General features: G+C 42.4%; 1 protein-coding gene across 1 annotated transcript in view; it reads left to right on the forward strand.

Annotated features, from left to right (window-relative positions):
* Nucleotides 1–22396, forward strand: part of SND1 (staphylococcal nuclease and tudor domain containing 1) — a 424531-nt gene that overhangs the window by 181000 nt on the left and 221135 nt on the right. The gene's annotated exons all lie outside the window — the stretch shown is intronic.

Below are 22396 nucleotides of genomic sequence, written 5' to 3' on the forward strand. Positions count from 1 at the left end.
AGCATATGGACTTTGAGGCCATATAGACATGCGTGGGTTCAAATCTCTGGGGAGGATTATGACCTAATTAAGGGCTACCATGAGCATTAAATGAGATATTTGTTCAACAAAGCCTGACACGAGCTCAGACATTAATAGCATATTTCTGAGTCAGGGCTTAGAAAAAATTAAGAGTGGGGTGGGGGAAGGTGGGGGGGGACAGAAAATAGCTTAAGGAGCTAACTTGGGTTTTTTTGCTTGTTTTTTGTTTTGGTTGGTCCGCGCCCCAGCGTGCTCAGGGGTCACTCCTGGTAGGGTTTGGGGGACCATGTGGGGTGCCAGGGATGGAACCCCGGTGACTGTGTGCAGGGCAGGTCACTTTGACTCCTGTTCTGTCCTGATGAGGTGGTGTGATGAGGTGGTGTTAGAGAGTAAGGCAGCAAGAGGGCGAGTATGAGAGTGAGGAAGGCCAGTGTTGGCCTGCAGTGCCCTGTGGCCTTGGCAGACAGTAAGGTGCTTGCTGTTGCTTGTCCTTCCTTCCTTCCTTGTCCCTCGCTCCGTATCCTTTTCCATCCTGGGGCACTCAGTGACCCCGTGTGGGGCTGCCTGATAGCTGGCCTGGTAAGTGGGGCCTGGGAGGTGGAGCTTGCAGAGGCTCTATGTGTAACTGCACAGTTCCTCCTTGCCTCAGACTCCTGGCACAGTTTTCACAGGCTGATTTAGTTCCCATGGGAACTGGGAGGACATCTGATGAGAACTTAATTTCCTTTGACCTAAAGGAAGCTAAATACAAGGCACCGTCTGCCCCATTCAGCAGGGATTTTGCTTTTTGTTTGCTTTTCTGTTCAGCGCCACTCCCAGGGCTGCTTTGGGGCCCCTTGCCTTGAATGCTCCAAGGCGGTGGTACCCAGTCGTTCGGAGGGGCTGCCTGGGGACTTCCAGGGTCACACGTTGGAGTGTGGTGGCCATGTGGATTGGTTTCCAGGTCTCAAACTGTCTCTCCAGCCTGTGCCATCTTTCTGCCCTCCCAGCAGGGCTTTTGTTGCATTTTGTTTTTCTGAATTTCGGCTTTTGCGCTGCTCAGGGCATACTCCTTATGGGCTTGGGGGACCATATGGGGTGCTGGGGCTCGAACCCTGATTGTCAGCTGCCTGCAAGGCAAACACCCTACTCACTGTACTATTACTCTAACGTCCTCCCCCAGCCTTTCCCCGCCCCTGTCTCCACTAAAAGCGTAAACCTGAAGGCTGGGCCCTCCTTAGCTGACCTGTTCGGTCGAAGCTGTGTTGGATACTACGCTTTTTAACTCCCCCAGGAACACTCAGTCTGGCCATTCAAAATTTCCTTTGTTTGTCAACTTGACACATTTATTTTTAAAAGTTGGACTGTTAAATTGAGGGGTCTTTAATGAATTCAAATACTCATTAACTTTCAGGTAATTGTATGAAGTGGATTCCTTTCTAACCCCATAGACCGCATATTGTTTTAAGTACCTCATCTGATATTCCAGATGAGAGAGTTGTGATGATTTATATTAGAGAGATAGTTTCTGGTTGCTCTTAGCATCATCAGCACTTATATAACCTAGAATTTTCCTTGGTTCTAGAGTGCGGCTTACTGGTAGAGCCCATGCCTCTACTGAGTTGGATCCTGCATGCACACACACAAACACGCGAGTGTATGCGCTCGCGCACACACGCACACACGCACACACACACACACACACACCCTAGTGTTCTACATACAGGATATATTATTGACAAAATGTAGTCACATTGCTGCAGAAGTTCAGGTTGCAGGCAAACTGGCCCTTCAGGTCCAGTTTCACACTCTGCACTGACATTTCCCATAGCGTTAGCTTTTTTTTTTAATCAATAAGTATTTCATTTAATTTTTAATTTTTTTATTTTATAAAGTAGTTCACAATATTTGATTACATTTAATATTCAGACACCAGTCCCATCACCATTATACCTTCCCACCACCATAATTCGGGTGTTTTCCATCCTGAACCCCAATCCTTGCCCCAAGGCAGAACCGAAATAATGTATTTCCCTCTAAGGGTGGTTGCCTCCTACTTTGAATCCCATCAAATGTGGTGCCGTATTCTTGGAGTATGGGCAGGGTGTGTCCTATGAAGTGTCCAGGGAAAGGTTCACTCTTGAGTGAGGCTCATCCGGAATGTGTGGAGAGTCTCCGTGAGCATGGTGGCGGTTGAGTTCTGGAGGTTTTCAGCAGCCAGGGCTGGGTCCCTTGGGGCAGGGAGGGGGGTGTCTCACCCACCCCCTCTAGCATGCCCTGAGTGAAACAGCCTGGCGCAGGGTCAGGCGGCATGGTTATCATAACGTTAGCTTTTAAGTTTCCACTGGCATTAAGTTCTATATCTCTTACAATTAAATATTAACCACAATTTTGATTAAAATAAAAGGCCAGATTTGACATACTTAGTACTACTGTCAATTATCATCCTAGAAAACTTAACCTGACTATTCTTTAAATTCCCTCTAGAAGTTCAGTGAGAGAAGAAACCCTCCTATTTTAGGGGCCAAGTGAGATTTTGTTTCTGTAAACATCTAAGGTAACTCCTAGTGTAATTAAGTCTTCTCTTTTGGTCTTAGGAGACAGAATAAGCCTTCAAGGCCAACTCTATGATTTTCCTTCCTGTTAGGTGAAACTTCATTAAGTGTTTCTTTTAAGGGCTTAAACCAATTTAGGCTTTAGGATTCACTTGGGCTCTATAGATAGTAAACTCCAATCTTTTCCCATTTTCATGGTGGTAATCTCTTTATTATTTGTGCCTGCTTGTACTCTAGTCAGGTCACATTCCTACTGCTCGGGAGCTATGGAATAGTCCTTTGTAAGTCTCACAGATCCGCGCCTCCTTTTGCGTTCCCTTAGAGAAATGTAAGGTTGTTGGAAAGAAAAGAACCGAAAAGATGTCGTCTTCATTTTTGGTCATTCCAACCATCTTGCTTCTGGGTAGAAGAAACATTTCATTTCCTTACTTCTTGGCCTTGGAAGAATTTGCAAACCTTTCAGCTTGACCTACCTTCTTCCATATCAGGTTCTCCACTCATGTAGGGTAGTACTTGGCATTACATACTGACTTTGTAATAAAGTTCCTTTTTTTTTTTTTTAATTTATTGAATCACCGTGACAAAAGTTACAAAGCTTTCAGGTTTAAGTCTCAGTCATTTAGTAATAAACTTCTTTAGATCACATCTTTATCACATTAATTTTTTTCTTGGTCATCCTCCGCGCCTTGGTTACAAAACAAATGTATACTTATTATTATAAGCTTGTAAAATGCAAAATAAAAAGCAATTCAATCAATTTTAACCCTTGTTTATAGTTAAATTAATCCATTTGTTCTTCCAAATTTTTATATTTTTGAGTCTGCCTGAATAGAGCTGGAAAGCCCATGCTGGCATTCAGAGTAGCCTCCACGCCACAGCTGATGGCCTCCATGGCCTCTGTGCGAGCCTTTTAAAGTAATTCTAATCCCTAAAATTTAATGTTTTTTTTTTTTTGCCCGATATTATACTAGTAAAAATACATGTCACATTTGTTGTATGTTAATTTTTTGTCAACAATGATAGCATGGTGTGTATGTGGGTGGGTGGGGGAGTGGAGGTTAGACCATACCCAGTAGTGCTCAGGGCTTACTTCTGACTAAGTTCTGGGGAGCGTAGGTGCAAGAGATTGATTCCAGGTCAGCAGTGTTGCAAGGCATTCACTTTAAACCCTGTACTGTCTTTCTATCTCCATTATTTTATATTTTAATAATCAGTCTATCTTCTAAAACCAAAGCTGAGATTGAAAATATAAAATCAGGGCTGGGTAGTTGGTAGCTTAGTGGCTTGATCTCTGTACCTCTATCCTCAGCACCACACTAGGAATGGCCCTTGGACACCAGCGGTGTGGCTCCCCAACTTCCACACTCCACCCAAGTATTCCACCGACCCAGACCTCCCCCGGTCCCCAGGTTGTTATCATATTACAGACATTCAGGTCTGAGGAAATCCGATATATAGATTTAAAGGTTAAAAAAAAAAGGCCATGTATGGGGCTAGAGCATAGGCACAGTGGGTAGGGCGTTTGTTTGCTTTGAACGCAGTCGACCCAGGTTCAATTCCCAGCATCCCATATGGTCCCCTGAGCACCCCCAGGAGTAATTCCTGAGTGCAGAGTTAGGAGTAACCTTGAGCATCGCTGGGTGTGACCCACAAAGCAAAAAAAAGGGGGGCATGTCTTATTATAATTCTTGATTCTTTCTTAGGATTTGGCCATCTGACTGAATAAGCCCTTTAACCCTTTGCATACTATATATATTATGTTCTTTGGGGAAAAAAATCAGCTGTTGAGCCAGAGGGATAGTAAAGAGATGAAAATACTTGTCTTGTGTGCAGCTGATTGCCACTGGCTCCTGGTTCAGCCCTGGTTTTATTCCAGCACTTCTGGGACCCAACCCTTCTGTTATCCAGAGACTTATCCTGGGACTAACCCTCCTAGACTCTAATTCTCCCCAGGCTTAGAACAGTCTTCCTGAAATGTCTTCCTTTCACTGAGCATTGCCTTTTGCATCCTTTCAGATATTACTTGGTCTGATATTTAGGATGCTTGTCATAATGTTCATTGAAGGACTTTTTAAATTTGCTGAATTACATACTGAATTTGTTTTTTCTTAATAGCAGTGTATGTTGCCCTGCATGACAGTGGTGGGTCTTTTCTGCTTATTTTAAAGAAGTCACTTCTTTGACTTTATTATCTCTGTAAGACTGCATTAAGAAATTGAGTTGACATTTTAAAATCCACAAATAATTATATAATAAAAATTGAAAACTCAGTTCTTAAGAGAAGTAATTATTTTCTATTTTCACTCCTTAGAAGAGTCTAATTCCAGATTGTCTAACTTTGACACTTTGTACTGAGAAGGACCCTTGCATAATTTTTGAACAGATTATTTAATCTTTTTGCAAAACGGCTATTACAGTAGTTATTATTAATGTGATTTCCCCTACTCCACTGGCCCATTATTCTTAACAAGCTAGGTATACGTGCGTGTGCGAGTGTACAAACATACACACACACACACACACACACACACTTGCACACACGCATGCACACACAAATCTCTAATTGTCCAAAGAAGCAAAAATGTAGTAAGAAAAATCTTTTAGACCAGGGGTATTGCACCATCCCTTGCATGAGTGAGATCCTGGGTTACATCCCTAACTCTCCCCCTCCCCCCCCAATACACACACACACACACACACAGAGTATATATTAGATACTTTGTACAGATAGAGACTGCTTGCTGTTTGTATACATAGCTATCTAAAATAGCTTTTTAAAACTAATTAAAATAATTCCTTCCAGTTTGGGAGTTGCTTATTAGGCCCTTTCTTGCCCCTTCACCTGCTCCAGCTCAGACTGTATCTAACATGCCTCCAGTATCCTAATCTCTTTTAAGAGTTTTTCTCCACTCTTGAACACCCTGCTTGTCCTTGGATAGCCTGTTGATTCATTTGCACTAAAATGATGATGGTGTTTTAGTCACAGAAATGTTCCGATGTCACTAATGGAATGCTCATTTTATTAGCTATGATAGGTTTTGTTTATTAGCTATTATAATCATATGTCAATTATCAACATTCCTAATGCAGGAGCTATTTTACAGGTTTACTGCTTTATTTAATCGAAGCATGTCCGTGCATCTTGATTTGTCTTTTTCAATGAAAATAATGTAGTAAGGACCCACCCTTTCTATTACACACACAATTAACCAGAAATTTCATGGTTGTTCTTTAATGCATATATTTGTATTACTGTCCTGTTTGATTACACACACATACAGGCATGCATGCACACCATGTTTTTTACTTTTTATTTCCTAATACAGGAAATTTGATTTCTGTTTTCTACATCTTCGGCTTGCTTTAATATGTACTCTTTACATGAATGCTCTTTAGATTATTCTTTTGAGATTGTTGAAGTCCCTTTGTTGGATAATTTCTATGAAGATCTAATAGTTGGAAACTTCCCTTGCTGATTCTATAGTGTTTTCTAGGTTGGTGAGTATAAGGAAATGGCTCCCACTTTGTTCTTTGTACTGCTATCTTTGAGAGCTGCTAGAATTTACAATTCTTCTTTCCCATGGATTTCCTCCTAACTTCTATTGTAGTTCTGTAGTGACAGAATGTTATCATATGCACTAAAAGAAACTTTAAAGCACAAGAATAAAAATTCTGTGCTAAATTATGAAGGGCTCATCAGACCATTCTGTTTATTCTTTTACTAAGATTAGCTAATAGAACTTTCTGGTTTTCTTACTTTGGACTCAGAGAGGTGGAGGTGGATGGGGAGATCAGTTTATATGAAGAACATCTCATACACATTCCCATCAGACAGCAAAATATACCCTTGGTACATGGTGATGAAGACTCCATGTTACCAAAGGTATATTTTAGCTGGCCAAGTTAGGAAGAGAGGAACACAAATACAAATCAGTTCATTTTAAATGTGTGCAAGGAAACTTGGAAGGGATTGCAGTGCTTGAGAGAGCAAAAGCCTCGAGATTTTTTTTTTTTTTCTATTTCATGATTGGCACAGTGGATAGGGTGTTTGCCTTGCACACGGCCGACCCGAGTTCTATTTCTCCCTCGGTGGAGGTCAGCGGGTGAAGTATTTATCTGGTGCCGGTAGGGTGGGTTGTCTGGGTGTGATCCCTTGGGTGCCAGAGATTGGGCGAAGCAGGCAGAGGATCTCTGTTTCCAGGTCCCATTGAGCGTGGACACCAACGTCACAAAATTCTACTTTACCTGGTTTTGTGGGGCTTCACTCATGTGTGAGGCTCGGCCCGAGTGTCCGGAAAGTGGCCTGGAGCATGGCAGTGGCTGGGTAGTCACCATAGTAGGAGACTAAAATATCATGTAACGATTTGCCTCTGATGACTGTTTATTAAAAAATAGTTCTATGCTTATGCTTTTTATTGCTCTTACCTGATATCTCAAGGCACTTCCTCAAAAAATATTTTTATTTTTAATAAGATCTTAAAATTAAAGTGCTCTTCAAAGCTGTTTCTATTCTGCTGCAGTCTCAAAGATACATTTGAGACATAGTGCACACGGTAAGGCGCCTGCTTTGCGTGCAGTCAGCCTCGGTTTGTTCCCTGGCACTGGATATTGTCCTCTGAGCTCAGCCAGGAGTTTCTCCTGAGAACAGAATCAGGTTTAGTCTGTGAGCTCTGCTAGCTAGGGCCCAAATCTCTCCTTCCAAATACCTCCTCCCAAAGTATATCTTGATGGATAAATAAAATATTGCAGTATCTTTACTGTGTGTATACTGTCCTAAAAAGAAGTGAGTGATTATATGTGGCACCTCATAAATGAACCTCTGGAAACGAATGAATCCTAAAGGAAGGCATTATATGGCCCCAAACTACTTAATAGTATGCCTTCATTCATATCACTCTCCAGAAGAGAAAAATAGGAAAGTAGATTGGGCATTGCTAATGTCTGGGGGAGAAGGAAAGAGGTGTGGCCAAAGAATTTCTATTTTGGGTGATGGAGGTGCTTAGGAATGAGATGACAGTGGCCATTCTGAATATGCTCAGATCAGCCTTGAAATTCCAATTTTCATAGAAGTATCATCTCAAGGAAAAAAATCTCCACATCTGCTTGTTGGTGAACTTCTTACTGGTTGACCAAGAAGCACTTGTCCTGGTTGACGTTCTTGCTCGGTTTCATTTTCTTCAGTGAATTGAGTGGTGGGTGAGAGGCGGGTGGGTGAGATACATTTTTATCTGAAATAAATGTAGGGCATCTGAAGGAGCGCCGTCATTAAGGGAAGCATGTACTCCTCTGTAGACTTGTTAATTCATGGAAGATGTCTTAGTCACCTCGAACTTCTCTATGAAATCTGAGCCGTCTGGTTAAATGTGTGCTTGATGTGAGCAACTTTTATGCCCCATTGTGTGTTCACTCTCTATGACTGAAAACGGTGTCAGAAATCTCTTTGGTCTCTTTTCGTACTTTGTTGACTAGATGTAGATAACAAGCCCTTTATTTTGAGATTCTCTCCCATGTTCAGATGGGAATTTATGAGTTAGAGTCTTCTTATGAGAGTCAGGGACCATGGAGGCAATTTATTGATGCACCGACCCTGTATTCCCACATTTTATTACCGGCCCCAGATTTTCAGTTGCTCAGAGACAGTGTTCTAGAGTTCCAGTCAGCAGCGCTTCTTCCGTTTGTGTCTAATGATGGGAAGAAGGAAGACACGTGGGTGTCCAACTGTGTTTTTATTGACTGTACTATGATGATTTAAGGAGACAGAATGAATTAATTTGATCACAGTTGGAAATCTGGGATCCTTGTCTACTAATGTGAATTGGGATCACACTGTCTGGGGTTGGGAATGGGTCTGCCCCATTCCCATGAGACCTTTAGGCCTGAGTGGCTCTTGGCCTTAGCACTCAAGTCAGAGTAACTGACTAGTGTGCCGTAAAATGTTGGGGCTTAGTGGAGAGTTGTTTGGTGCAGTAATATTTTATGTTTTTATACCCACTCTTCTCCAGCTATACGAAGGGCTGCTGTGAGGCATAACAAACATCAACAGTAGCATCCGACTTGTCAGTGATCGGCATGCCAACCCGCAATTCCTTGTTACGTGACAACTAGAGCAAACATATGGCAGGCAGGTGGCAGCGGCAGCATCATTATCAGCTCACAGTGAGATTGGCAGTTCATTTGCAGATAGTGATGCCCACCTGCCATGGCAACAGTGCACCACTGGGCACCCGGAAGCCCTCCGGATTGTGTCATCCCAACAGTTTAGCCTGCCTTGCGGCATCCGTATTGGCAGGCAGACGGTACTGAGCAGTGACCTGGGCCCCCAGCGTGAGGAAATGGATCCTCTGCTTGTGGGCAGGGTTTGGCTCACTTTTGTGTTGCTGGGGCATGTTTTCTTGCCATTTTCTTCTTGCTGTAATTGTTTGTCATTCCCTCTGCTCTTCCCCTTCTTTGTTATTGTTACCACGGTAACCAGGGCTTGGGTACTCACTGAGCAAGGCTTGTGGTCAAACTGTGGTTATGGTGCTGGCTGGGGGCAGTGCTCCCCATTGAGGTGCCTCCTGGGGTGCTCACAAAGGCGCTTTCCAGAGTTTGTGTTTCCTGATGATGCTGCCTTTTGGTTGTGGGGCTTGTCCTTGCAGTGGGGGAGTTGTATAGTACCCCTCTCCTTCTTTTTGGGGCTGCTTATACACACTGGACTGTTCTGCAGCTAGAAATGGTTGCAGTGCAGAGAGCAGAACTACTGCATTCAAAGAGCAGTGACTAGCATCGAGCTGTACACATCTGGGCACCAGGGATTCAAACTCATGATCAGACTCTTGCAAGACAGACTCCCTCAGCCACTGGCTATTCCTTTGGGCTCTTCTATCTTGAAAAAAATTTTTTTCCTTCAAATGAACTGAATGTTTTTTATATCAAAGTTAAGGTGTGGAAAGTTGGAAGAATCCTTTAACTGTCTCTTGGAAAGTAAGTCTTTCTACTAGGTATAGGATTATACTTCCAAATTATTATTATTGTTATTATTATTATTATTATTATTATTTTGCTTTTTGGGTCACGCCTGGCTATGCATAGAGATTACTCCTGACTTTGTACTCAGGAATTACTCCTGGTGGTGCTCAGGGGACCATATGGGATGTTGGGAATCAAACCCAGGTTGGCCGAATGCAAGGCAAATGACCTACCACTGTGCTATTGGTTCAGCGATAATTCTATATTTATATGTGACTCTGAATTTTATCCTTCCAACCAGAATTATTTGCACTGTAGTGCATTTACTTATTTAATTTGGACCTGTTTCAATTACTGTTGTGTTGTGTGGGTATTATTCCTCTCAATCAACATATTGTAGCTGAATTTAGTGGTAATAGAGTGTAACAGAGGAAGAATAGCCTTGGTCTTTGCCTACCTGGCACTCCTGGGCTGAGAGTAAGTTTAAGAGAGGTAAAGAGCGTACTGGTTTGTTTATGGCAAACAGACACATGCAAAGTACAGCATGCTTAGGGTGCTTTAATATGCATCTTTGTCTATGCCAACTAAATTCCTTTGAGAAGAATTGCTGGGTCAAAGGACACCTCCATATTAAGTGTTAGTACAATTGCTAGTTTGACCTCCAATGATGTGGTACCAAGTTTGGTTCCTGCCAACAAAGAAAAAGCACCACTCAGAGAAGGGTCATTAGACAGAAGTTTGGATCACAGTGATCAAATGAAACTGAAGAACTAAATAGTTGTGGAAACATTCTGGTGGAATGCAGTGAAAATCCCCTAGGAGTGTGCAGATCTATGCATGATAATCTCCAAAGGGAACTGGCCAGAGCATGAACTCTCACTGATAATCAGTCCAGCAGTCAGTGAACTGTTGACTTCCATCACTCTCCCACTGCCTCTGGAAAAGGGTAGGGCAGGTACTTTCCATTTGTGGCATCTAGCAAGCAACTTGAGTTGGCTCTTTTCAGAAAGGGAATCGAGAAAGGTCTTTTATATCTTGGGAAAGGTATTTTAATTTGTACCCATGATCACTCCCTCCTGGTGGAAGCTTCTCCTTTATTACTGAGTTATTAAACATAAATTTTAATTATGGCCATTGGGGAACCAAATATTTTATTGGGAATGTGATGAAAGTATCCTGTTGAATTCCTTAAAAGAGATTCTGGAATTGGCTAGGGATGAGATTAGAGTTCTTTGGCTCAGGACACTTATGTTATTGCCGTATGAAGTATGTACATAGAATATACTATTAAATAAAGTGTCTTCATCATAACTTTACATATACATACATGAGTCCATACATAATTAATTATGAATATATGTATGGATATAGAAAGAGAGAGAGTGTTCAGGCATGTTATACACAGGGCTGGAAAGATAGTACAATGTGTAGGGTGCTTGCCTTGCATGTGGCTCATCCGGTTCGATCCCTGGCACCCCATATGGTTCCCAGAGCCCTGTCAGAACATCCCTAGCTCAGAATCAGGAGTAAGCTCTGCACATAGGCCGGTGTGGCCCCCAAACAAATACAAAACAGACACAGGATTCTCTGTTGATGTGTACAACTAAGCTCTAGAACTCTTTCATCTTGCAAAATCAAAATGTTGTACCCAGGGAAGGGCAACTTTTGTTGCCTCTCCTTCCTACCCATGTATCATATTGGTTTCTGTCTCTGAGTTCTAAACATTAGACATCTGGATTAGGTGGCATCGTACAGTATTTCTTTGAAACTGGCCTTTTTCATGTTAGTTTGGTGTCCTCAAGGTTTGTCCAAATCATCACACCTGCTCGAATAGCCTTCCTGTTGAAGGCCAAGTACTGTTCCATTTATGGTCTTTTTTCACTGCATTTTGTTTAACCAGACACCCAATGATGGGCCTTTGGCTTGCTGCTGTGCCTTTTGGTATATGTGACTAATGCTATGAATACGGAATACTACCTCTTTTGAGACCCTGTTTTCAGTTTTTTTGGAATTAAAGCGTAGACTCACTGGATCTTAGGGCTTTAAATAAAAGCAGAATTTTTTTTTTTTTTTTAAGAACTGAGCATGTTTTCTTGCTTCATATCTCTGGTAAGTTAGCAGTGGAAACCAGAGAACTGTGAGTTGGCTTCTTTGTCTATACAGCTGTTTGGAGCTTGCTTACTGCACGAATTTCCTCTCCTTGGGATGCAAATGCGTCCTTTGCTGAGGTTTATCTTTCAAGGCTAATCACTTACATTCCCAGTCTGTGTGTGCTGCGCGCGTGCACGTGTGTGTGTGTGTGTGTGTGTGTGTGTGTGTGTGTGTGTGTTGGGGGGGGCTGGTGGTAAGGTGACTGTGTGCGTGTATACTGTTTTATGAACTGCCTTGAGCCCTGAATTAGGAAGTGGACACAGGTGCGGAGCAGGCTGGTCTTTGATCGGTGACTGTGTGCAGTTTCTCACCTTGACCTTCAGTGTTATTGCTCCTTGCACATAGTGCCTTTGATCAAGGAACTTGGTTTCATTTAAGAGGCTTCTGTCTCCTGTGTGAAACAGAGAAGAGGGGAGTTTTGTCTAAAGGAAGAAAGGCCTATGATGTTAACGCCTGAGTATCTTGGAATCTTCTCATAGTCACAGAATTGAGAATCGCTTATGTAACAGAAGTGCTTTCTCCTTGGGCTTTTTTTGTGTGTTTGTTTGGGGGGAGGGGGTGCCATTGGCAGTCATTCCTAAAGGATTAGTGTATTTTTCTTCATGATTCTCCTCTGAGGTCATGATACACTTCTTTCAGTCAGATTCACCATTCTTACACTGGCCTTTAGTTAACCGATCGGATATTTTCCTCCTGTGTGACATCCAAATGCCAGCTCACAGGCATGCTGGGGAAATGGGTGGGATCTGCTCTGGAGCGAGGCTGTGTGCTTTTCTAGATGGGCTTTGCTTACTCAAGCAATATCAAGCCCCCCTGAGCGATGGGAGTTTATTGGAAGACGGGGAAGGGTGCACACATTAGCCTCCACTTTTATTGCTTAGGCGGCTCAGTTTGGCCTTTTGGTGAGTGGAGACATTTCCTTCACAGACTGGCATAAATTTGCAGAGAAAATATAATGTAACCTTTTGTTTTTATCCATGTCTTAATAATATCCTTTCCCCCGCCCCCTCCTGTAATTCTTCGTCGCTGCCATTTAGCAAATCCCTGCTGTCATATCCCTGAGCCTCTCATCTTAGTTTATCGCTGCTGTTGGTTGAAGGCTGGGTGACATTGTGGGTATTCTACACAAAGGCAGAAGTGTCTCTGTGTATTTGTGCTGCTCATGTGGCTGGATCTCCTCCAGGGAGAGTTCTGGACCAAGTGATTTAATTTCCCCTGACTGCTGCCGACCTTGGAAATTTTGGGCACAGATGACCGTGATTGACACTTGTGTGGAGGAGGAAAAAGACCCACACTCTTTCCATCCTCGAGGAAGCCATGGGAGATGGGGGTGGTGATGCAGAGCCAGCAAACATGGAAGGGAGCTGGGGCAGTGCCTCTGGGCCCCTTGGTACTACTTCTTAGGGAACAGACACAGTGGTATTAAAATTAGGCATTCAAATAAGTTATTAAAAGTAGCTAGCATGATGCTATAATGAGCAGGAAGAGAACGGTCAGGGCATTAGCACAGATTATGCTTTCAGATATATTCGTGGGTGTAGAAAGCCTTACAGAATCAAGCGGATTAAAGAAGATACTGGCAGCTGTGAGGGTACATCCTAGTGGTGGTCCCTGATTTTCTCTGATCTGGTTCCTTTGGAATATTTTTATTCATAACTGGATTTCCATAATTTTTATTTGCACCTCATATTTGCCTTAGATATAAACTGCACCATAGACTTTCTGTTTTGAGGTTGTGTCGGTCCTACTAGGCCACTCCTTATGGCCCTAGTAATTATGTGGACCTCATGGCTGATCATGCTTCTAGTAAGGTGTTTCCTGAGCTGAATGTTGTTCAGGATGCAGTGATGCTCGAAATGAACACCTGATGTCAGCTGGAGACACTTTGCCTGGCTGCTCACCCTGTATTCAGCTGGATTTCATGGTTCCTCTTGAAAGCCAAGCGGACATCTACCCATCCAGCGAGGCGGTATTGGGGATGCCTGTAGTCAGAAATGTATCAAACAGGAAAGCCTGGGCTCTGCCCTTTGATGTGTGTAAGCATCTTAGGTTAATATTCCGTTGATGAAAACCAAGTCTGCTCTGAATAGTTCGAGGTGGATGAGATGGCAAGGGAAAGTGTAGATGAGGAGAGCAACACAACACATCTGGATCAACTGTCCACCTCTCTGTGCCTAATTCCCGTGGCTGGGAAAGGGGTGTCGCCACGTACACCAAGGCTGAATGGGGTAGGGATTGGAGAGCCTTCGTGTGGGTATCTTTTGCTGTGTACTTTTCGGTCAGTGTCACCATCATAATTGAGTTCATGTAAGAGACAGCAGAGCTTTAAAATGTTCTAATGGAATATCAAAATTTCTTGATTGTGGTTATAACACTGGATAGTTCACATCTGCCAGTTTACTTCTTTTCTTATATCACTGCAGCAGTCACATTGACTAAAATAAAACAGGCCTTCAGTTTCCTTTCTCTTCCTTCCTTCCTTCCTTCCTTCCTTCCTTCCTTCCTTCCTTCCTTCCTTCCTTCCTTCCTTCCTTCCTTCCTTCCTTCCTTCCTTCCTTCCTCCATCATTCACACATTTATTTATAATACAGTTGTTTCATTCAGACTTCAGTGTTCCAGCATCAGTCCTACTACCACTGTGACCTTCACTCCAGTGTTCCCAGTTTCCCCACCTCACCCCGTAAACCTGCCCTCTTAGCATGTACACATTACTTCATGTTGCTTGTTACAATAAAATGGCAAAAATCAGAAAATAGATCACTAAAGGTCAGCATGTGATCACTGTTATATCTCACAACGGTGTTACTAAAGTAATTGTTTGAAGAGTCCCTGAACTGGTTGAGCTAGTTGAGCCTTTTGTGTTGTTTTTGCTCTGTGAGCTTGTTGGGCTTCTGTGCATTTTTTCCATCAAATTTGCTATGCTCCTACTGTTAGTATTGTGAAATATGGAGGTATCACAGAGCCACGTATGCGCTCCAGGAGCTATGGATCTGGGCCATTTATATATTGGAGGAGATTGGGTATGGCTTTCTGGGCCTCTTTGGAAGGGGGGAGAATCTGCCTGCCCCATTTTGCAGTGGCCTCAGAGTTTTCAGCCCTGAGATTGATCTATCTACCCAGGATGATTCATCATCCTGGCTTCTTTTTTCCTAGTTTAAATTTTCTTAGAGACTTGATGATAGAGTTTCATTCATGCAGTTTTCCCATGCCACATTATCCACCAGAGAATCTCCTCCTAAACGCCCCTTTTATCCCATATGTCCCCCCCACGAGGGTAAGCTCAGATACGTAGACTGTTTCTCAGGTTCTTTTCCTTTATCCGTTTGTTATAGCCTTAGTAGTAGCTTTTTCTTTAACCTGAGTTTCTAGTCACTGTGCATCCCATAGAATACATTTCAAACACTAAATAAAAATTCTAGCTTTTTACTTTTTTTTTAGTCTGCCACAAATAAATAAAATCTCCCTCCAGCTATTCAATCGGTAGTCACTAAAAAGTATCATCAAACTTGAGCAGAATATATTTTACATTAGTTACAAATCAGAGGAATACTTTTCTTTGTGCAAACGGATTCTCTCATCCAGGTTTTTTTTTTCCCCCCGTTGAAAAAAATAAATGCCTTATCTTTCTGGGACACTTGCTTAATAGATTTTTTTTTAAAGGCAAAAGGATAGCCCTTTTCAATTATTATTAATTTTTTTTAAAGATGGGGAGAGGCATGCGTGGTAGTCCTCAGGGGACCATGCAGTGCTGGAATTGAACCCTCATTCCTGGCATGCAAAGCCTGTATTCTTGCCCTTTGAAAGCTCTCTTCCCCGAACCACATCTTACATTCATACCAGGTATTTCATATTTGGTTTAGGGATAGGAAAGGAAGAGAAAGAATGAGAGACAGGTTTCTCTCTCTCTCTCTCTCTCTCTCTCTCTCTCTCTCTCTCTCTGGTGAATTGGGTGCTGAAAGTAGGTTAAAATGTAGACATTACAACCAAATGTGTTGCAAATCATAAACCCAGCATCCCATATGGTCTCTGAGCATCACCAGGAGTAATTCCTGAGTGCAAAGCCAGAAGTAACCCCTGTTCATCACTGGGTGTGACCCAAAAAAGGAAAAAAAAATAGTTTTCTAGGGGAAATAGAGAAAATTAGAACCAGTCACAAAAGCTCAGACTTTCTCATTGAGGAAGAAAGAAGGCCACCCAGAGGGATAGCCTAGGCATGCGCAGTCCATGGGATGATTAGGGCCGTGTGGGTCCACTGAGCACTTCACATGCTGCAGGTCCACAGGATGCATGTAGAAAAGGTAATGCCAACCGAGAAATGGAATAACCTCCAACGACGCATGATTGGGTTCTGCTCTGATCTTAGGCCACACTCAGCTGTGCTCAGGTAACTTCTGGCTCTTTGCTCAGGGGTCATTCCTGGTGGTGGCTGGGGGACCATAATGGGGTGTGGGGAATCGAACCCAGGTTGGCCACATGCAAGGCCAGCACCTACCTGCTGTACTAAGTCTCCAGCCCCAGTACCCTTTTTATAGTGTTTTGTTGTTGTTGATATGGTGATGTTTTGAATATTTTAAGCTAAATAGAAATATCATTAAAAGTAATTCAGTTTGCTTTCTTTCCCTTCCTAATGTTGCTTGTAGAACATATCAATGCACTTGCTTCTCCCATTTGTGACTGGTTATGTTTTTAGCTGTCTGTGCGATCTTGAGGAGGTGGGTTTGACACTCTGCTATAGGAGCTGAGTAGCTCCCCAGGTGCCATGTTCACATCATTAATTTAGCTGAGAGGGAAGCTCAGCAGGTCCAGGAAGTCCTTAGCGGTTTGCTTTGCAGTTCCTCCTATACCTGACGAATAGCTATTGCAGTGTATCTTGAAAGTTGCAACCATCTCATATTTTAGGGAATTACATTAGAGGGTACACTTTAGCAGGGAATATAGATTTAAAGGTAGATAAATATTGAGAAGTATTATAAAAGGTCTTTATTAAATCAAAAGCATTCAGAAACTTGGTGTCTTTATTTTCTTCCTAAGAAGCTAAGAAGCTTCCTCCTCAGATCTCTAGTTGACTTGTTAATTGGGATGATTCCTCATATTTTGCTTCAGCAAATAAGATCTCAATAACTGATACCTGCAAAATTAGTCTTGAAAATGTCTAAGTAAATACTAAATAGTGTTATCATTCTTTAAAATAAGCCCAACTTATCTCTGTGCTGGCATGAATATGTATGAAGTACATATTCTTGTTTGCTGTTTCTTGTTAAGGAAAAAAGTTTATTTAATTGAGTCTTTCTGTCTAATGATTTCAGTAGTCTAATGATTTCTGTCAACATGTCTCCTATGTACATCGCTCTGTGTGTGTGCATGTATTTATTTATCTTGCAGATATTTATTTGACACTAACTTTGTGCCAGGCTCTTTCAAGCAAACCAGTATACACTTAGCTAAAAATAACTGACACACTGAGCTTACTGTGAGTCAGACCCTGCTCCCACTGACTTCTATATAATAATGCATTTCCTCCTATAACAGCAAGATAGCCAGAACTCTCCATTTTATACTGAAGCTAGGAAACATTGGGTAATAGCCAGGTATACACGGCTCCTCCATAGACGTGAAAGGAACCATGCTTTGCAGTCTGACTGCCCCAGAGTTCACACTCTTATCTCGGCCACATGAAAGATTTTGTTCTGCTATTTATTTTTGTCTCCTGACTGTATTAGCCGGTCTTGGTCTTGGGTAGTCTTATCTTTTCTGTATCTGTTGTGCATAGATGTCATCCCTAACGATCTGGAGATTGCCATGGGAGTGACAGGTGCTATATCAGATTGTTTCTGGAGTTTTTTACAGCTCCGGGTGAATTTATGGCTGGTCCTTGAATGCCTGGGTCAGATTATGTGGTAATTGCCCATATAGCTTCACAAACAGTCCTCTTGGCCTATGATGCGAAGATACTGTCTTGGTGCTGGTGTTTTCCTCCTCACCTTCTCATCACATGTAGGTGTTCGGATGGGTTGATTAAGGTGATTTCATTGGCCAGCATCAAGACAGTGAAGTTCTTGGAGGATTTAGCACTGTGAAGAATGGCCATAGATATTGGGTTCTCTAGTGGGGGCTATTATTTCGGTCATCTCATTCCCACTGCAGGTTCTGGGAAATATGAATATAAGGTCATAGAAGAACTTTTAAGTTCTTCCTCAGTTTCTCTGAAAGATGCTTGAAATTCCTTTCAAGAAATTCTTTCCATTCCATTCTCATGGGGGCTGGAGTGATAGTACAGCGGGGAGGGCATTTGCCTTGCACGTGGCTGACCTGATTTCCTGTGGTCCCCCAGCACCTCCACAAATAATTCCTGAGTGCAGAGCAAGGAGTAATCCCAGAGCATCACAAGGTATGACCCAAAAAAGAAAACAATAATCCCCCTTCCCAAAACATCCCCAACTTTCCCACTCTAAACGACCACTGCATGAGTCAGACTTGCTCTGGTTCTTCCTTCTTTGAAGACCATGTGTGAGAAAGCATACTGATTGATTTCTTTCCCAATTTCAGAATCCCTTCCCTCTCTTAAAGAAATGTTTTTGTTATTAAAGCCATATAGCATGGCTGACACCTTGCAGAGCAATCCTCCAAATGGTTGGCCTTCTCACTTCAAACTGTCCTTCAGAATTTTATCCCTGAAAGCGTTTTGGTTTGATATTTTCATACTTGGAGCAAATATTTACTATTTCCCCTTCTACTGTACAGGCCCCTTGACAACAGTTCCAGTGAGTAAAAGTCGTGGTCTACTCGTTACTGGAGCTTGTAATCTGTCTACTCCAATTTATTGTGGTACACATAAGGTAGGAAGAGGAAGTGTCCAAGTAAACACGATGTCCCATGCTGGGTCTGACTGCTTTCTTTCAGAAATTTTGTGGTCAACAATGCTGTCAACCTCTAGTCTCTTGCTCTCAGTTTCCAGGTCAAGAGAAAGGAGACCCAGTGATGTAACTCAATTGGGAAACAGTGACAGGTCGACAGGTGCTGGAGTCCTGGGATCCTTATGGTCTCTAAAGAGAGATCAGACCCTGCGTTTATGTAACATATTCATAGACCAAACTTCCCAGCAGCATCTTTGCTGTTGAAATGAGGAATGCACCTGCCTCAGCGATTGCCTAATTCATACTTCTCTGGGTGAAATTGCCCACTCACACAAAAGGCAGGTTATGTATTCAGATCAAGGCATTGATAGGATTTGCAGTTGTTTCAGATGAAACTGTTTAAACTGTGGCTCTCTTTAAGTGATTGACAGAGCAGTGATGACTATCTCAAGATGGAAAACTCCAAGATAGGAAAATAGATCTTGGAATCCACAGGAGAGGGACATAAATGCTAATTACACATTGACTTTAATTCCTGGTTTGTCATAGCTGCCTGCTATGTGTCTTGACTATATGCTATTCTGGAGGCCTCATTCATATTTCAGGTTTCAGATATTCTTCGATAATGTTGTTTGCCCAGTGAGCTCTTTCATCTCTGACTTATTTTCAGTGCTTTTTCTAGATACAGGAAAAAAATGACTTGGCTAATGAATGTAGGTATTGATTTGGGGAGGTTTATTGGATATTAATTTTTTTTAATCTGCTCATTAATTTCCCTGACAGGTAAATTTGGGAATAGCAAGTGTTTTGACCTGCTGGACAGAAAGGCCCCTAAATATTTCTTCATTATTACTCCCGTCATTGTCCCCACTACTCAAGTGCCATCTTGTGAATTAGCGCTGTCTCTGCATTGTGTCAAGTGCGTCTTGGCACTTTATTTGCACCAAGTGCTGGTATTTCAGTCCCCTTTGCCACAGAGAAGGCTTGGCATTGGAACGTGCCAGGTAACCTTGAGATTTTAACTGTCTTTTTTAAGCAGAGATAAATGTTCCCCTTGGTAGTAGAACTTGAGGGCTGGGGCTTCTGAGATGGATTGAGTGAAAACACAAAAGATAAGTAGTCCTCCTTCCTTCCAACGAATGTCCTGAATTGGACCTCTAGCTTTGCCCTTTTCAAATTGACTTGTCTTTTATCACCCTGGTGGGACTTGCTGGAGTTTATCTTCTGTACACTTCTGATCTCCTGTGTCTTTGCCCTCTTCTGCTTCTAGTCCCCTTCTGTTTCTGTGGTTGGGTTCCATCCAGCCTCTCCATATGAGAATTGCGGGGTGTGTCCATGTCAGCAACGTGGCAGGCACAGGGTTTGGGTCAGAGCTTTCTTCTCTGTTGTGCTCCTGTGTGGCGTTCCTTGTCCTGTCTCTGACCTCTGTTACGTCGGGTAAGTTGCATATTGAGAAATGATTCTGTCCTCTTTGTTGTTGAGGTGGTAGGCATTCATCTATCTGCATTCCCAACCCCCAACCCCTCCTCCAGTCTAATCGCAGTTTTCCTTGGCTTCAGAGAAATTGATAAGACCTGGCAATAATTTCCACATCGGCATCTGACTTTCCGAGCCACTCTCTGTCTTGTCTCTCCGATGTTGTTGTGTTGTGACAGAGCCCTGAAGAAGGATTTACCTAGCCTTCAGCCCTTAATTGGTTCTCTCTCTCTCTCTGATATGGTGCGTTTTTGCTTTTAAAACATGATTAGATTGAGTGTTCAAGGGAGTGATCTGACAGTCAGAATTCCGAGGCAGCTGTCCTTTTCAAAATTTCCATATTCATTTCTCAGATGAGTTTTTGAGGAGCAGACAGTTTGAAAGGATTTTAATGGTCCTTACCAGCAGTGTGGCTGAACTTGGTACTTGTACAGTATGCTATGTTTAAGATGATCAGTGGGAACTAAAGATATGTTTACAAAAGCGGGTGCTTGAGTTCTAGACAGACTGGATGGTTTCAAGCTGTTTGACCAAATGATCTTTTCAATGCAGGTATGAACATGGTCATAACCAAAAGCAAGCATATAGTTTCATTTTATAAAACATACTCTGTGTGTTAGCTAATGGAGACCCCATACTTGATTCTTTGGACACATAAGCTTGCTTATTTTGAAAGCTTTTTAAATGAAAATTCTAGGCAGTGTGTCCAAATCCATAATTTAGTGTATATCAGTATTAAATAACTTACTCGCCTAACTTCCTGTAAAAGCCTGTTTATATACATATCCTTTTTTTTAAAGTTCTTTTTATTGAATCAATGAATTACAAAAGATATTTTGATTTAGTTTCAGGCATACAGCATTCAAACACCAATTTGTTTATCATTGTCTACAAATTCCACACCAATGTTTCCAGTTCACCTTCCCAAATTGGGAATGTATCGTTTTCATTTGCTTTGGGGCTATACCCAGTGGTGCTCAGGGCTGACTCCTGGTTCTGTGCTCAGGGATCACTCCCATCAGGTTCAGGGGACCAAATGAGATGCCAGGGCTAAGTTGGCCACAGGCAAGGCAAGCGCCGTCCCTGCTGTACTTATTGCCTTTGTCCCAGCATTTTTTTCTGCTTTTTGGGTGACACACGGCGATGCACAGGGATTACTCCTGACTCATGCACTCAGGAATTACTCCTGGCGGTGCTCGCTGGACCATATGGGATGCTGGGAATCGAACCCAGATTGGCTGCATATAAGGCAGACATCCTACCTGCTGTGCTATCCCTCCAGGCCAACATATTCTTTCTTAACCTCAGACCTAACCCTCATCTTAAAAACTTTCTGACTCCAGCTGTGTGGGTGTTAAATGCAGTTTTTTGACATTTCAATTCTTCTGTAAAACGAGTCTCAAGCAGCTTTTATGATTGTTGTCTTGTTTGTTCTTCTTGAAAGTTCTTAATTGGCCCTTGAAGTTATGGCAGAGTGAAATTACGTGCAGTTTTTCTGTAAAGGTATTTCATAATTTTAAAAACCACATCTTCAAAGGAACCTGAAAAGGTTAAATACTTGCTTTACCCTAATGTGTTAGAGTTCTGCAGGAATGTTACCAGCCTCTTTTCTGTCAAGAATAATTTCCTCTGGCCCTTAAGTGTTCAGCCATTTGTCTTTTTTTTTTTTTTAATATCTATCATCTTTAAAAAACAGTTTTTTTTTACCCCAGAAGTTTTTTAAGTTCACAGCAAAATTGAGCAGAAAAGTAGGGAGAGCAGCCATGTCCCTGGCCCACCTACATGCTTTGCCCTGCTTTCAGCATCCTTCCAGCATACACTGCCTCTCTTCAGCTTGACAGTCAACATAGAGTTGACAGTGGTATTTGGTCTCTCTTCATTATATACAAGTAATATGCAGTTTTTCCCCCTCCACTCAAAATATTAGCTCTGAGTATTAGTCCCTGTCTCTTCCCCTAACCACTGATATTTATACTATCTTCATAGTTTTGTCTTTTCCAGAGTATTCTGTAGATGGAGTCAAAGTGTATGTACTCTTTTAAGACCGACTTCTTCCCTCCTACTGTTAATTACTGTTTTCCTCCATTTCTTTCTTTCTTTTTTTTTCTTTTTTTGCATTTTGGGTCACACCTGGCGGTGCACAAGGGTTACTCCTGGCTCTGCACTCAGGAATCACCCCTGGCAGTGCTCAGGGACCATATGGAATGCTGGGAATCGAACCCGGGTTGGCCACATGCAAGGCAAATGCCCTACCCGCTGTGCTATCGCTCCAGCCCCCCGATTTCCTCCATTTCTTTTCATGGCTAGCTAGCATGGTTCTTTTTAGCACTAATGGTACTTCTTTATCTGGATATGCCAGTAGATCCATTGGCCAACTATGAACAACTTCTTGACTTCCCCAACGTTTGGTAA

Source organism: Sorex araneus, chromosome 1, assembly GCF_027595985.1.
Source record: "Sorex araneus isolate mSorAra2 chromosome 1, mSorAra2.pri, whole genome shotgun sequence".
In the NCBI taxonomy this organism is placed as follows: domain Eukaryota; kingdom Metazoa; phylum Chordata; class Mammalia; order Eulipotyphla; family Soricidae; genus Sorex; species Sorex araneus.